The sequence below is a fragment of the Petaurus breviceps genome, unplaced genomic scaffold, assembly GCF_028583685.1.
Source record: "Petaurus breviceps papuanus isolate PSGF00001 unplaced genomic scaffold, PetGlider_PUasm1.0 173, whole genome shotgun sequence".
NCBI classification, from domain to species: Eukaryota; Metazoa; Chordata; class Mammalia; order Diprotodontia; family Petauridae; genus Petaurus; species Petaurus breviceps.
In genome coordinates this window covers 8,594,000-8,612,389 of record NW_027185759.1, presented here as the reverse complement: position 1 = coordinate 8,612,389, position 18,390 = coordinate 8,594,000, and positions in this window count along the sequence as shown.

Genomic DNA, 18,390 nt, shown 5'->3' with positions numbered 1-18,390 from the left:
TATTTCATACTGCTCCACATTCATAAGCTCTACATTCCAGCCAAACTAGATTCATAGCTGTATTCCGAAATCAATCAATTCATCAATAGGTATTTATTGAGCACCTATTTTATGACGTGAGCCATCATGTAGTTGATTCTTAATAAGAGCTAGGGATACAAAGACACACTCCTCAAGAGCCTTCTTAACACCATGCCATCAGAGTGCATATCTGTGATTGTTGCTATTTCTTCCAGAAACCTTAATTGCACCTTTTGATTCATCCAGCTTGGCATTTTGCATGATGCATTTTGCATGATGCAAGTTAAATAAATAAACTGACAATATCCAGCCTTGTCATACTCCTTTTCCAGTCTTAAGCCAACACTTCTAACTGTTGCTTCTTGGCCCACACATAGGTATTCCCATCTCTTTGAAGACTTGCCAGTAGATATTTTTCTGGAACCTTCTTGCTTTCTCCATAAGCCAGTGAATGTTGGCAATTTGGTCTCTAGTTCCTCTGCCTCTTCAAAAACAAGCCTGCTCTTCTGGTAATTCTCATTGCATATCTTGCTAAAGTATAGTTTGCAGAATGTTAAACATAACCTTGCTGGGGGGTGAAATGGGCTCAATGCCTGGGTAACATCAACATGCCTTGGCATTACTCTTCTTTAGCACTAGGATGTACGTCAATCTTTTCCAATTCAGTGGCCACTGTTGAATTTTCCAAATTTATTGGCATAGGAATGGGGAAAGACTGGAAGAAGAAAGTTCAATTAAGAAGTTATTTAAGAAGTTTATGTGAAAGTTGAAAGATGTCTGGGTTAGGGTGGTCGCTATGTGAGTGGAGAGAAAGGAACACATATGAGAAATATTGAGAAGTTAGAAATGTCAAGATTGGGAACTGAAAAAGTAAATGGGAGGAAGGGAGGGAAGGAAGGATGGAGGGAGGGAGGGGGAGAGAGAGAGACAGAGAGAGAGAGAGAGAGAGAGAGAGAGAGAGAGAGAGAGAGAGAGAGAGAGAGAGAGAGAGAGAGAGAGAGAGAGAGAGAGAGAGAGAGAGAGAGAGAGAGAGAGAGAGAGACAGAGAGAGAGAGAGAGAGAGAGAGAGAGAGAGAGAGAGAGAGAGAGAGAGATCAAGGTTGAGAATCAAGGTGAATGGAAGGATGATGATGTCTTCAATAGAAATCAAAAAGTTTGGAAGGGGGAGGGATCATTTTCAGGTACCTTTTAAACCCTTGAGTTTGAGATGCCTACAGGACATCCAATATGAAATGTCTACTAGGCAGTTAATGTAGTACCACAGTTCAAAATCTCTAAGCTTGGGAGGCATCTGCATGGGGATGCTCACTGAACCCTTTGAAACTGATTAGGTCCTCAAGAGAGTCCAGTGAAAAGAGATGAGGACCTGCCTCTGCATTTGCATAAACTACTTCCTATGCCTGGCATGTTCTCCTTTGTTATGTGAGCTCTTTGAGGGCAAGGACTATTTCCTTTCTATCTCTATAAGTCCAATGCTTAGAAGAGTGCCTTGAAGTAGAAGAGTGCATAAGGATTTAATAAATTTTGGTTGAAATTTACTTAATTTAAATTATCTGATACAGCCAGGTCATAATTAATGCAAATTTGAACAATGTGAAATTGATTTAGTAAGAATTATAAAATGATGCTAGGTCACATTTAATGCAAATCAAAATTTAATTAACACAGTGTGTGTGAGCTAGTCAAAGGTTTTTGATTCATTCTGTACTTGCACATTGTCACCTGTGGATATGATGTATTGTTATTATTGACATATTGCCAATAGTAGTGTTAATATTTTAAAAGAACCCTTAACAAAATGGACAAAAGGAAGAATGATTCTTATGGAAACAGGGTCACCTCAAAAAAAGATGTTTGCTGCCACATCATAACAAAAATATGATGTGATTGAATGATATGAACATGGTCATACTAACTCTAAAATAGGATGAAAAGTTGCAATGCCTGAATCTATAGTATGGACTATTTTAAATTCCGAGGTGAAATCAAAGAAAAGGCAAAGTGGCATCTTTTTTGTGGTTGGCGAACAACCACAAGGAATAGAAGTGCTACAGTGATCAAAATGGAACATCTTTTAGCTGCAGAGACTGAAGATTGCCATTCCAAAATGCATTTCTCTTTGCAGAGCAGCCATTCAGACCAAGGTTTCAAGTTTATTTAAGGCAGCAAAGGAAAATGGAAACGAGATGGATCATGAAGAAACTTTTAATGCAGGCATTAGCTGGTTTGGTTGCTTTAAAAATCGAGTTCAATTGCAAAATGTTAAAATTACTAGAAAGGCAGCCAATCCAGAAGAAGATGCAGCTGCAAAATATCCTGATGTTTTAGAGAAATGAATCGAAAAAGGTAGATAGACTGATTGACAAATTTTTCATGTAGATGAAATGGGCTTTTCTTTTGGAAAATGATGCCTTCTAGAACTTACATTACTAAGAAAAGAAAAAAACTCAACCTGAATTTAAAGTTTTTAAGGATCACCTAATATTACTAAAGTAGGTAACACAAAGGTGGATTTTGAATGAAAACCATTGCTTTTTTATCAGTTCCCAAATCCTCATACTTCAAGAGGCTACACCTGTCAATTTCTTCAAGGTCTGTGATGGTCAGACTAGTTTTCAAGTTCTTTTAGCCAAGTTGTTGAAAAAAAATTACAAGGACAGCAATATTATCAGTTTAAATCATTACCAATTTAAATAATTTCATGGTTTATCCAACTATATTTGCTTCATTGTGTGAGAATGTGAGCCCCTAAATTTGCTTAGACATGGTTAGAGGTCTTACCTATCATATGTATGAATATATAACAAAATAGAAGATATCTCAGGCTATAAGGCTAAACTACGTTAAATGAAAATAATATTTTCATCATAATATCAAATTATTCAATAATCTTTCTTTAAAATTTTTTTCCTTTTTATAATTATTACTTAATAATAAACTTGAATCACACATACATGTTGGTTATCATTTGTTGTTATATCTTGTTAATAACAGATAAAAAAACTTGTTTTTAAATTTGTTCATTGGATATTACCATTGTACTAGCACTAGTTACACTATATTGCAATTATAACTTCAAATAATGCAAATTTCAAAGATGTGATCACTTTAGGGAATTCACTTTTCACTCTAAAATGGATCTAGTTGTGCCCTTTTCCTCCCTGTACTGATCAATTCCAATTCCTTTGGCCCTTTGATTATTTATTATAATTGCCAACTTCTTAAATACTTTAGGGGCTCTCAATTTGTAGTACACTGTACATGGTGAACTAATTTACCATTACCTATGCTAACCAGTACAACAGAAACTCTAAACAAGACTTAACATTCATCAATACAAACAATCCTCCTTTATTAATAGAGAATATTCATTAACTATTTGACAATATAAGCATAAATCCCTCTTGGATCAAACCACCAACCATCATTTCTAAAGGTTCTGTTCGCTTGCTGATGTTCATGACAAAGTTCCCTCTCTGACCAGAGGGAAGTCATGTGTCTCCTTCCAAGATGGTATCTGGGCAAGTGTCCTTTGATTAGCAATGCTCCCCAGTGAACATGGGATGCTCAGGTCCCTCAGCGTGAGTAACGCAGGAATCAGTTCTTGTGACCACTTGGAAGCAGCTTGATAGCTGGGCCTTCTGGTGAGTTTTTACAATTCTGGTCAAGATTGTTTACAAGTTACATGTATATTCTGTTTGTTGATCAATTAACTCAGCTTATGATACCAGGAAACTACCAATTAAAGCTCCGGTTTCTTAAGTCATTAGCACTTGCAACTTTTTAAAAGCTGGACTTGGTACACACACAATTAACAAATTATAGACAAATGCTTACCCTGTTATAGAAAAACAACTTCTACGACAGCTACTTGATCACAATATGGAAACTTAAAACAAAATGGAATTGCTCACGTTAAGTTCATAGACTCATTCCCACTACATTCCACCCCCTGGCTGTTGGCTCTTCTGCAATTACCTAGAATAGTCTGTCCCTGAGCTTACAGTAATCACTAAAACTCTCCTTTGAGCAATGCCATACATGTGATGCCTATGTTGCTTAGGATCAGAACAAAAGTCCCACTATAGGCACCTTCATGGGACATTTCCCAGTTACCAGCACTTTATCTACCCTAAAATTACTTTGTACATCTGATGGGGGTGAATTGGCCTATAAGGATCATTTCTGAAAGCATGCTCTGATATCCTATGCCTTGTCTCAGTCCATACAACCATGTGAATGATAAGAGAATATTAAATTTACATCTAAAAGAATCTTAAAAGTAGTTGGGTCACACTCCCTCATTTTACAAATGAGGAAATGGAGGTCCAAAGAGGCTATGTGACTTGGGTTACAGTTACTAAGTTTCTGAGGAAGAATTTGAACACAGGGCTTTCTGACTCCTGTTTCAGTGTTCTATCCATTATACCACATTGCCTCTAAACCTGAGTCTAAGATGTTTGTACTATGGAAGGAATGGAAATATCTTAAATTGGCTACAGAGCTTTAAAAAGAAAAAAAATACCTTAATGACTCAGAGGTCACTAAACTAAGAGTATGTGAAGGGCATGAGGGACCCCTTTGTCCCTCTCTTTTTTGTTGCTATGGGCCAGGCCAGACAACTTTGAAGTGGCTCTGGGAGGATAAGGGAAGGAGTTGTAACTATATGTACTTGACTTCCTCCACCCTTTGTGTTTCTTCTTTCCTGATATTAAGTAAATGAATCCTGGGCGACAGAGTGTCCAGGAGACCTGGTTTGTTTGAGAGATCCAGGATTTTCATCAAAGGGTCCCACTAGAGACCAGAGGAGCTCTTTGAATAGTATGTCTCCTAGCAGAAGGCAAGTTTGTTAAGGACAGGCACTACTAAGCTTTTTTTATTTATATTTTCAACTTCTAACCTAACCCATTGTGCTGGCACAGAGCAAATGGGTAATAAATGCTCATTGAATTTAACTGAATTTCACATGTGAGCCTTGATACCATTGTGTATCCAACAAAGGTATTAGACTAAATGCATTCCAAGGTCATTTAGTGATCTAACCTTCTGTGATGGTTTATTGTGAGCGATACATAACTAAAAATGATATTCTGGAAAGCATTTTGCAGATGAAAAGTGTTCTGGGACTTTCATTACCAGGCAAAAACAAGTAGAGTTAGGGTTAGGGCTAATGTCTGTGGATTCCAAAGAGTTTGGGGTGGTGTTTCCAGAAACACGATGGGGTGGCAATGTCCAGCACAAACCTCTGTCCCAGATCTCACACCCTTCCTTTTGGAGGGGGGAGGGGGGAGACTGACATGTTCTGGAGAGGTTTTACCATTTTTTTAAAGTGCAGGTCTGACCATGTATGTATGATATGTATATATGTGTGTCTATAGGCATATATGGATGTAGATAGATAGAAGTACACACACACCCTTGCATAGGAAGGGTAAAGAGCAGGGAGTAGGAAAGGAGTGGTCTGAGTCATGAAGGAAGCTAGGAAAACCAGGGGATTAAGAGCAATGGATTAAGGTTGTAAAGCAAACGCCCTTTGGGTATATGGATCAGTCCCATTTGTTTCTTTTCATTTACTTATCTTTTAATTTTGTTGTATTGCTGTTGGTGATCCCTTTGTAAATTGAGAGAGGTGTGGTGATGATCAGTAGGGGGGTGGGGCCATCTCTTTTTTGCCTTGGTCAGATCCCATCTGTAATGTTGTGGTTGGTCTGGCTGCCATGTTGTAGGAAGGATCCATGAGTTGGAGAAATGCTAGAATGGGTCAATGAGAAGTATGTAAGGCCTTGAACCACATGAAGATCCATTGAGGATATGTGGACTATGTTGAGCCGAGAGAAGATAGGTGAGGACAGGAGGAAGGTGGCCACCATCTTCAAGTGTTGTGCCATGGCTCCAGAGTATGGAATCAGCAGTAGTGGGTGAAAGGCACAAGGAGGTCAATGTAACTCAATGTTGCGAGAAACCTGCTACCAGTGAGCGCTTCCCACCACAGAAATGCACTGGCTCTGGAGGCAGCAGTGGGCTCCCCTCTCCTCAAGCAGATGCTCATGGGCCACTTTCCTGTGATGCTGCAGGGAACCTCCCAAGGCCTTCAGAGCGCTGAGCTCCTCCTCTTCCTTCATGGCACTGCTAACCTCAGCACCAAAGCAAGCCGTTCAGGCTGCCCAGAATTACCTAAAGCCTTTGCCTTGGCCTGGCTTCAACATGGGCCGGGGTGAGTCACTCAGAAAGGAACAGGGCACTAGCCATTTCCCACTGACAGCAGAGACAGGAAGTCTCATGCAAATGCTCCTGAACTCCTCTGAATCAAGAAAGAAAATAAACCTGGATTTGGGGGGAAAAGAAACAAAACTGACAGGAGTATCCCAGGGAAACATAACCAGGATCCAAAATCATCCTTTTTAGTTTTGTTTGTTTGTTTTATTTTCTAGTTCTTTAAAAAAAATTGCATCAGTATTTGTTTTTTTTTAATCACTGGAATTTCTCTCTGTATCCCTCCCATTCCCCCTCAGCCATCCCTTATAACAAACAATGTACTTTTAAGAAAACAACTAGCATCCTTGAAGTGGCAATGACCAGCTTGAGTTTCCCTCCCACACCCCTGGTCCTGAATATGTATTTTTGTTCTAAAACTGAGTTTTTAGTATGTCCATGATTGTGTCTAAATGTCATAGATCATATAACTGAGTGGCTTCGATCACAAATTGGAAATGCAGGACAGGAAGAAAGGACAGGAAACAGGCACTGATTCAACAGCATCTCTGTGAAAGGCACCACGGTGATAAGCATATTACAAATATGGTCTCCTTTTGTCATCACAACAACCTAGAAAGTAGATGGTATTTTTCTCCCCATTTTGCAGTTGATGAGACTGAGACAAGCAAAGATGAGGTGATTTGTCCATAGTCACACAGCTGGTAATTATCTTAGTCAGATTTGAAGTCAGGTCTTCCTGATTCCAGTCACTGCTTCTTCATCAATAAAATAGGGACATGTTCACTTACTGTGCAGGATTGTGATGAGGTGTGACATAGGCTTATCAGTGAAAACATATTTACCTAAAGGCTCTACATTCTTCTAATGAGGAGTCTGCCTGTGCCCATGTGACCCATGACCTCTTTGACTTAATAGATGGATTTCTAAAATGTTTTGGCTAATTAATCCCTTACCCTCACCCAGTTCTGTGAACTGAGCCTGACTGGTCCATCCCTAAGCCATATATGAGGCTTCTACAGTTTGATAAGTCCAGTCAGATCAAACCTCAGAGAGCCCAGGATCAGCTCCAGGTCATGAGGAAGCAAGGTCTTCCAAGCAGCAAGAGGAGAGCCCAGAAAAGGGCTCTGAATTTGAGCAAAAGAAACTAGTTGGGGAAATTTCATGGAGAACGGCAATGAAGCTGGTCCTTCAAGGACGGATAGGACTTGAGTGGACCAAGAAAAGGGAGGCCATTCTGTTCTGGAAGAACATGAAGGAAAACTTGGCAGTGGGGATAAGTATGGTGAGTTCCAGTGAAAAGGAAGAAGTTGGATGATTAGGGTTCCATTTGTGAAACAGTGGAGGATACTACTGGAATTAATAGCAAAGAGAAATATTTCTCAAAATTGTTATAAGGTTGATGTGGGTGACAAAAATTACAGAGGTGAAGGTTTTTCCACAATACAATGAGAAATCTCCATCCCTCCATATCCCAGAATGTCAGATGTGGAAAGGGTTGTAGGGATCTGCCAATACAACCCTTGATTCTATAGGAAGTTGGCAAAGTTTCTGTCAATGTGATGTTACCTTCCCCATGTCATGCAAACAAGGCGGTGGGCACAGGGGAGACTCTGATCTGGGAGTCACAGGACCTGGGCTGAGGCTCTTCCACTAACTACCTGATGGGGCCTGGGGCAAGCCCCTCAAGCTCTCTGGGACTCAGTTTCCTCACCAGTAAATGTTGATTGAAGTAAATCTCTAGCATCAAAAGCGATGATATATGTAAATTGCTTTGCAAACCTTTAGGTGCTATGTTAAAGTTAGTTGTTGCTGGTTTTGTTGTGAATTATTCGTTCTGACCCTAAATCCTGTGATCTTGAAATAGTGGTGGAACCAGAATGGAAATCCACAGAAATCTGCAGATCCAAGATACATGGCTCTGATCACTGTATCCTGCTGACTCCATCCTCCCTTTGGATGCCAACTCCCAGAGAGTGAAAGTGACTTCATCCTGATTATCTGCATTCCAGCACTGAGCACAGCTGGACATAGTAGGTGCTCAATAAATGCTTGGTGAGTGACTCGTTGGTTCGCTCCACTACATATGGCGGTTATGCTATAACTAATACCCCAATGAATCTCTGTCGTCCCTGAGGCACCTACTCCTTCTGCTGATTCAGAGCGCAGCCCATACAAACCTGCTCTTCCTGAATCGTTGTAGTACGCGTCCTAGGATAAATTCAACATGGCGGGTCTGCCCACTGTGCTGAGCGACCTTTTCCCTTCCTCTTAGAGCTGGAGTCAGTGGAGCTTGGGAGCCATGCTGTACAGCCTGCTCCCATTTGGGTTTGTTTTTCAGGCATTGCGGCTTGCCCACAACCACCATGTGCCTCCCTAATGCCCCGCTGGATGACTCTCAACATCAGTTCTTTGGAACTTGTGACATCCCACGACTCAGAAAAATCTTGGAGTTAATGTATTGGCCTTTGTGCCTGGGTGGAGGTTGGGTCACTACAAGAACTGACTTTCCAAAGGCCACCCTGCCCACTCTATGCCTCTTATTCAATTCTGGCTCCAGTGCATTGTCCATTGCACTGTCTGTCCACAATACATGCACTGTTGGAAAAAATCCAAGGGCCGTTATCCCACTGCATGCCATGCAGTCCAGATAGTAACCTAATCAAAACCTGTGGAATGAGGAGATTTTGAACACAATTTTTCTATATTTGTCCTTGAAAATCTTCCCTTAAGTTCCAACATTGTTGTTTTACCATGATTCCACCCCAAGCTCTTGAAGATTCTGCCAGCATCATAGCAGCAAGATCCCATCACACTGGAACAACTTCAAGTATAGTTTCATGATGAATTGTATATGTGTCTATTGTATATGTGTCCAAGGATCAGCTTGGCTGAATTCAGAAAGGCCCATTACCAGGTCCACTACAGACAAAGGAATTGTTTGGACATGGCAGCTCTCTGCAAACACACACACACACACACACACACACACACACACACACATATATGTAGATACTGGAGTTGTTTGCCATTTCCTTTTACTGTTCATTTTACAGATGAGGAAACTAAGGCAAACAGCTGAGTGACTTGCCCAGGGTCACATAGTTAGTGAGTTTGATGCTAGATTTGAACTCGGGAAGATGAGTCTTCCTGATTCTAAGCCTGTGAACTCTACTCCCTGCCGCTTTGTTGCCAGAGTGAAAGAGAGAGAGAGAGAGAGAGAGAGAGAGAGAGAGAGAGAGAGAGAGAAGCAGACAGACAGACAGACACACAGAAAGGGACAGAGACAGAGAATCAGAGAGAGACAAAGAGAGATGGAGACAAAGAGACAGATAGAGACAGAGTAAGACACAGAGAAACACAGAGACACAGAGACAGAGAAAAGGAAGGAGACTGGGGGAGGGGGACATTTATTAATCACTTGCTTTGCTCTGGGTGCTATGCTTGCTGGACAACCATGGAAGAAATCCCTTGCCCTTAAGGACCTTGCATTCTAATGGGGAAGACAGTACATAAAGAGGGACTAAGAATACAAGGGGCTGGATAGGTAGATGTGATCCCAGAACAGTGTGGAAATGTCCAGGAAGTGGCCTAGAGATCTTCTTCCAGACTGCATAAGGCAAAGGCTCACTTATCAGAGTCTAATGTCCCAGGAGTAGAGTCCAAGTTTCAAGTCAATGGGAGGAGATGGTAATCATGGTATACTTGCAAATGATGTGGAAATAGCCCAGATAACCCTAAGGTCCATACTGGCGTTACAGTCTACACAAGTGGAGGAAGGACTCGTTCTCACCCTAATGAAACCAACTATACTTGAAATACTGAATTACTAACGAAACATTAACGTTGATTTTATTGGTAAGCAAGAAATTGTTGCAGGGTTGGTTGGTTTGTTTTTGTGACATAGTGTAATAGAAGGGTGAAGGTTTGGCTTTGGGGTCTGGTATGACAGAATTTTGTCTTGCGTTGGGCTCATGTTAGCTGGGTGACCATGAAGATGCCACCAGACTTCTTGGAATTCTAGATAAATTTCTAAGACTAAATGATAGAAGAATTGGTGATCTTCATTGGTGAAGGGAGTTTCCATACCAAGAGTCCCTCAAACCCATGAAATTAGGCAGAGACCAAACAAAAAGAAAGTTTCACTGGTCATTAACTAAAATATTATAATACTTCCCCTAGCTGAACTAAAGAGTTGGACTTAGTGTGAAATAATGTAAGCTTTATGTGATATCACTTAATAATGGAATCTATTGCACCATGGAACCATGTTTGTACAAAAGTTTCATAGGATAGACAGGCATGGATGGATAGTTATCTAAATCAACATATTAACCATCTGAGTGACCCAGGGCAAGTTACTTAAAATCTATGGGCCCTGATTTCCTCCTCTATCAAATGAGAAATCAATACCAGGAAACCTCTAGGTTCCATTTCAAGTCGAAATCTGTGTTTCTATGATCCTATCCACATGGATGGATTCAGAGCTCTGTTAGCATATTACAGTATAGCAGGCTTTTGATGTTAATTCCTAGGGATATGGGTTTCTGGATATATATTCCCAGTAAGACAATGCTGTGTTCTTCTAGCCTTGAGAGAGACAGAGGGACTCTTGTGGGAGTTGGTGCATATTGATGTTGGAAGGAGATGCTGGAATATGCATGATTCAAACAAATGAGGACATGGAATGAATTATTTGAAGGGGATATTAAAGACTAGAAGCCAGGTGTCAGAGGAAGTTGCCCAAGAGCTGCCTCTGGGAGCTCTGCAACAGCTTCCTTTGCCCTTTTTGGACAATGGGGCATTTTGGAACCTAGACAGAGATGTATGCAATCATTATGGGTACCGCCCCATTTTCTAGTTCCCCTAAACTCTTTAGGGGCAAGAATTATATTTTCTTCTTCTATTCATATCCCTGGTGTTTAGTACAGGGCCTAGCAAATAGCAAGTGCTAAATAAATGTTCTATCAATCCACCTATCAATCTATCTAAATGATGCTTTTAAATAGCTTTTCTTGGTTTAAATAAATATTACATTTAACTACTTGGGAATGTCTTTATTCATAAATGGGAGTCGGGAGGGTTAAAAAGAGAATTGCAGTGTCTTAATTTGGTACAGATAAGGAGATAGCCATCTGATGTCTTTAAAATGCTAGGGTGTTTTATTGTGTCTTTCTTTGTTTCTTTGTCTTCTTTTGTTTCATTTAATCCCAGGTAGGGACTCTGAGCAGATGGGGGAAAAAATCAAATTTTTAAAAATCAACTTTTAAACATAACTTTCCCAAAAGATAGAACTGAACTGAGTATGACTAGGTCTAAAACAAGTCAGAGCACTATTTTTTCTACCCAAGATAAGATTGAGCTATTCGATCACAATGTCTCTTTCACTCCGCCTTCCCCAGCCCTCACACACATGTGGCAGAGAACATTCTCTGCAGAGATGAGGTCCAAGGAGGTGATTAAGGAATAGGAATTGTCTGGTGAAAAGAGAAAAGTTGAGGACAGTCCTCGCTGATAATACCTATGTTCCAAAGGTAAGGGCCAGAGGAGGGAGTAGTCCCTCACATTCTACTTCCAAACCTATACCCAGACAGCATCAGAAGATAAATCATTTCTTTGCCAGGGGTTATCCAGCTGGGTGGCACAGTTGATAGAGTTCTAATCTTAGAGACAGAAAGACCTGAACTCACATCATGTCTCAAACATTTACTAGATGTGTGACTATGGGAAAATCATTTAATTTCTCTCATATTCAATTTCTTCATCTATAAAATGGGAATCATAATAGCACCTGTGTTGTAGAGTTGTTGTGGGAACCAAATGAGATAGCATTTATAAATCGTTCTGCAATTTCTAAAGAACTATTTAAATGCTAGCTATTTTTATTTATTATATAGTATTAAGATTTTATTGTCTTAGAATGCACAATATAAACTTGTACATGTCCTCTTTGGGGGGGGGGAACAATTCCCACATATTTTGAAATGGTATTTTGGGGAGAAAAGTTTCCTGGGCATGATTCTCAAATTTCTTTTACTTTTTCTTTCAAAAAGAAGACAAACTGTCAATTCACTTTCTCTGGGCAAAAAGTATATTCTCCTTGCCAGGATGGACAAAGTTAAATTAAAGCTCAACTCCAGGCGCTGGGCCATGAAGAGGATCTCCATTCACCCACTTCTTTCCTCTATCAGTCACTGTTCCATTTCCCCTGTACTATGGGTCCAGCTTCAATAGCCCCCAATGTACTTTTGGCCACATGAAGAATCTTAACCAGGGTACTGGGCTATGGCAGGTATCAGAACCTTCTTTATCTAAACCTATGGAGCTTAAGCTTCAACTTGAGAGTTGGAAGAGGAAATCCTAATTGCCAAGAACCCCTTTCTATCACTAACATATCAGTTTCTACCAGCCTTTATCACACAGCTACCCACTTAGCATCTGCTTAAAGAAATCTTTAGTAATTTCTCCCAGCATTGGTTCCAAAAGGAAAACAAAGAAATTTTAGGAGATTTTGATTTCCATTAACTTTGTCACTCATCATTATGCAGAACAAGTTAGACTTTAAAAGATTAATGCTAGTGTTGACAGATCAGGACCCAGATGCTTGAATAATTCCCCTCCTCTGAATCCCCTTCTTGTTTAGGCTAAAAAGTATGGAGGCAGGGGTGGGGAAAGAGGAAAGAGTTTGTCAATGAACTCAGTATATCCCAAGGCAACAGGGATACTGGGTACAGAGAGCTTGGGGCAGAAATACTTTCCCTCCCAGCCGGAAACCTAAAAGGAGATCTTTTCTCCTCTAGGAAGAATTTCAATGTTTCCTACATCTGCAGATCTGGAACATTCAAAGTCTAATAGATAGATTACAGAATCTTCCTCATTTTATATATGAAACCCAGCAGGGAAAGGCAGCTAGATGACACTGTGGATAGAGCAATAGACTTAGAATCCTGAAGACTTTTCTTCCTGAGTTCAAATCTGATCCCAGACACTTACTAGCAGTGTCACCCTGGGCAAGTCATATAACCTTGTTTGCTTCGGTTCCTTACCTGTAAAATAATCTGAAGAAAAAAAAGGCAAACCACTCCAGTATCTGTGCCAAGAAAACACCAAATGGGGTCATGGAGAGTTAGACAAGACTGAGCAAGAGCAGGGAAAGAGAACAAAGTAAAAGTGAGCCAAGTTGTTCACCGGAAGCTTGAAAGGGATTGGCTGAAATAATCTACTTGGAAGGAAATTCCCAAATCCCTGATTCCCTCTGGGGCAGCTGAGTCCCTTGGGATCAGCAACATTCCTCTTGCTTCTTCTCACACATGTCCTTCCAAGAGCATCCCCACTGACTGACAAGGACTGAAGCAAGCCAGATGTGTCCTGAGAGATAATACAAAGCACAGTATAGAAGGGCAGGGAGGAAGCTCGAGTTCAGAAAGACCCACACTTACTAGACCAAGAATTCCTTTTCTAGCATCCTCCAGAAGTGATCAGTCAGCCACTACATGACAACTCCAGTGAGGAAGAGCTGATCCCCTTCCAAGGCAACTCCCTCCACTTTGGGACAGCTCTAACTGTTAGCAAAATTTTCCTGATGCTAAGCCAAAAGGTGATTACTTGAACCTTCCCTCTGCTGCTCATGGTTCTGATCTGGAAAATCTCTCCTTCACATCTCCCACAATCTTCCCAAGACTGTAACTTTTTCTCATGTCAGTCTTCTCTTGTCCAGGTCAAACACTCCCAGTTCTTTCAACCAGTCTTCATACGGAATGATCCCATAGACCTGTTATCATCCTGACCATCTTCTTTTAACTTGTCTTTTTTTAAAATGGGATAGTCAGAACCAAACAGAGTACTTCAAATGGAAGCAAGACTATTTTGCTGTTGTTGTAAGTGAGGTAGGCAGGTAAGCAGGTAGGTGGTTTTGTTATGGTCAGAACTTGCATTTCCACTGATCCAGGGATTTGCTGGTGAGTCAACTCCCTCTTTTGATGTAGGTCAACAGCTGGTTTTTACTTCATAATCTTAGAAAGTTGTCTAGGGCTAGTTACAGGTTAGATGACTTACCCAGGATCACACAGTGTGTGTCAGAGGTAAGACCGGAATTCAATCTTCTTCTATCTATGTCTGGATTTCTATCAACTATGCTATGCTGCCTCTTGTCTACCCCAATGATTATCCATTTCATTCTCATTTCTTACTATGGCCTTGGATAACATCAACTTTTCATGCTATCACATTACACTGTTGACTCATAATGTGTTTCCATTTCATCAAATTCTCTCTATCTATTTCAGATAAACTTCTAGTTATCTACTATTCTTGTGAAGTTGATTTTTGGTACTTCATATCCCTAATTCCCTCTAAGTTCTTTGGACCAACATTCTCTGCTATTGAAATCTATTTTTTTTAAATCCCAAATCTGCCAAATATTGTTTAGCCATCCCTTTGAGCTTCATTTCATCTGAACATTAGAGAAAATTGGCATCTTCTAAGTCGTTGATTAGACCCCTGGGTTAGTACAGAAGAGAGTACCTTCTAAGTTGATATTAATCTGTAATACTGAGTCTTTGGGTTGCATCATTCAGCCAATGCCAACCCACCTAACTGTACAATCTTCTGACCCTCATCTTACAAGCAGAGCACAAGAAACTCTCTTAAATGCCTTGCTTAAATTAAATCCAAATATATTATGCCTACAACATCCCCCTCATTCCATCAAAGTCTTTTTCTTTGATAAGGTTAGTGAGCACAGGTTCATTTTCTAAATGTTCGCATGCTCTCTCCTTAATATATATAAAAATCTTTTCTAAGAACAAAGTCAAGCTCCCTGGTTTCTTATTCTCAGAATCCATCTACGTCTGTTATTTTTTAATGTTTTAACTGGGACATTTGCCCTTCTCCCAATGTTTTTACCTCTCCATCTCAAAGAGCTTTCAAAGACAACGGTGTCTGAGTACTCACATCAACGAATTATTTCAGTACTCGAGAATGTCTATACTCATGACTTGAACTTACCTGAGAACAGCAACATGCTGACTGAACATCCTTTAGCTTCTCTCGGATTTCTACTTCCTACTAATTATTTCTGTTCTCATGGGCCCGATTCAATAATCATTTGTCAAGAAGGGGAAAGAGAATCAAAAGAAGCGGGGAACAGCTTATGCTTCTCACCATTTTTAGTATTTCCATTGTGTCTAGTCCAAGGCATGGTCCTTTCTCCTCCTGTACCAACTATACTCGAATACTCCTGTGGACCCATGATTTCATTGTTGTGGGAACTACCTCTACTGGAGAAGACAACTCATATGTGCCTGCCCATCTTCTGTCTTCCCATTTATTCACCAGAAGTAGACCACTTAATGGGCATCCCAAGGATCCAGAAAAGCACACCAAGTGTCCATCAGTGGTGCCTCGTTCTCTCCATGTGACTGGATCACCTTCCTTTTGGTTCCCACATTGCTTTGATGACGTCCTTTGGACAGTTTCTCCTTTTTAGAGCCTTGTTGGTGATGGTTCACAAGAAAATCGTGCTTGTGTATTCACATTCCTCTTCTATTTGGGTGATTCTCACCTTCACATTTGCAAATACTCATGTGTTCCTCTAGGATTTGGAGACATGCAGCACCACTGCAAGAAGGTTGATGGTAAAAACATGAGTGCTTCAGAGAGAGATTGGAGGCCATTTAAGAACTCTGGAATTTGCTGAAGTCAATCCAGAATATCTTCCTCTTCCTGTTCAACCAGAGCCCAACTCGTTGTCCATTTGCAGTGTCTGTTCAAGATGGACAAGCTGCTACCCAAGCTCGAATGTTCATTCATCTGCCGCCACGTCCCTGTCTGGACCACAGGCTCTCTACACCCCCTCGGATGTTGTTCAGTGAAGTACTTGATACTTTTTTTTTGTCATCATGAATATCATTGAGGAGGTGACTGACTCAGTAACCATGAACTCATGCACCTGCTTTCCCTCCTATATAAAATTTTTATAAGAACAATCCACACGTGTATCAAGGGCATGCTTAATGAAGATTTTAGAAAGCTATCATCAGGCTTTCACAGATGATATTATACAGTGAGCCATATCTTAAAACCATACAATTCACTAAAAGATGTAGCAAATACACAATACTGTAGGGTTTGCCTTTAAAAAGAAACTATTAAAAAGAAAAAGAAAGTACTGCATTTAAAAGAAAAAAATACTGCCTAAAATTTTTCCTCCAACAAAATGTCACTCATACATAAATCCAAATTTTACAAGATTCCTTGAAAGGCTTAATAATAGATATAACCTTGTGTGAACATGAATAATAAGTAACATATAAAACAATGAGATATGCTCACCAAAGGCACTCACCATTGTTGGGAAGACCTGGTGTACAGTCCAAATGCCAGGAGGATTCCCTTGGGATGATGAATTCCTCCAGATGCTTCTGTTTGGGGTGGACATAGTGCTGGTTGCAAAAAGCACTGGGACATTGCAGAAGCTCAGAAAAGATTTTCACTATGTCTTCAAAACAAAACAAAGGCCCCAGACCTTTAGGTTTCCCTTTGTTCAGGGTGACTTGATTCTGGACTCTGGCACTCTGAGAGTGGCAGGCAGCTACTCTTTCATATTCATCTGCACTCATTTGTCCTTGTGTCCACCCTTATGGGTTTTTTCTTTTCATAATCTGAGTTTGATGATATATTCTCTATCCATTCATATCAATCTCTTCAAGCATCTCACCTTTGTCTTCCTTATTGAATTCAGTTCTGTGTGCAAAATTTCTTGCTTGAGAGTTTTCCATAACTCCTAAGGCAATGTACGCTTCAAAATATGAGGTCATTGGTTCCTAACTATCCTTTCTTCAAACCCAGTTCAACCTGTTCTTCCCATATCTAAGGTGTCTTTTTGATAGTGCCTGCCCCTCTTCTTCCTTCTGTAACATGTGCTCAGTGATGACGTGATCCCTCGCTCCCAAGATTTGCTTCTCCTTGTGCAAACATAAGTTCAGAAAAACAGTGCCACTTATGGCTTCCTTAGCCACTGAAGGATGGAACGATCATTTGGGAAAGTCCCACATGTATTGGCTGCCTTGCTTTTGTCAAGGGAAGCTTTGTAGTTCATTGGATAGTTGAAGTCAGCCCATCCTACAACATCATGTTTCCAGCCCAGCTTGATGGATATGTTTTCCAAACTACTCATAACATTCCCCCTTCTTTCCAAGAAGGGCATCGTGTGCACCTGCATACCTGGGACATCCTGGCTTCTCTTTCTTCTCCTATTGACCTTCCCTCAAGTGCTATAGAGTGTGTTTTCCCCTCATCAGGTTTCTGGATTTCCTCATATGATTGTGTATGTGTAAGTATACACACACACACACACACACACACACTGAGGTACATAGGCACCCATGTATGCACGTGCAGGTAGGCAGAGTATGTCAAAATCCCTTCCTGGCCCCATCCTCTTACCAGTCTATATGAGTCATAGAAAGGAGACCCTTCTGGTGGCAAAAGTTAGTCGAGTTTCATCTCATCAAGTTGCAGGGTCTCCTATTTCGCCAAATGTGTCTCCTCTAGCTTCGTCCACATGTAGGGGTATGTCTGAGCCCTCAGGCATTAGTGCTGGGCTCTTCTTGTAAACTGACTCCTGGGAATTCCTGGTCCTCTTCTCTGCTGCTCTTTCTCTACTGTTATTCTCTGTGCTACCTTGTCATATAGCAAGTAATAGTTTTCTCCCTCTCTTCCCCCTTCCAGTTTAAAATTTTCTTGAATACATTCCCAAGTCTCCAGAGAAATATACTTTTACTGGCTCTTTTTAGAAATGCTCCACCCTTGGTGAAGACCGTTATCATTTCTATTCTTTAACCTCTAGTCAGGAAATCAAAACTTCATCCTCAGACATGATCATCTTTCTCTTCTGAATCATGACTCTCTTTCTAGATATCTAGTGATAAAATGCTACCTGTGTCCCTAGTCTAGAGTCTGTTCTCCTCCACCTCCCTCTCCACCAATTCCCTGGTCATTATTCACGTCTTCCAACTTTCTTTTGGTGACATCATTTGTTTGTACCTGCATCGTCCCACGTGGGTAGTGGTTGCCAGATTTGACAGATCTTGGGAGACTCTCACATCCCAATGTAAGGGTTATGGGATTTAAAGATCTCCCATGCCCCATGGACGT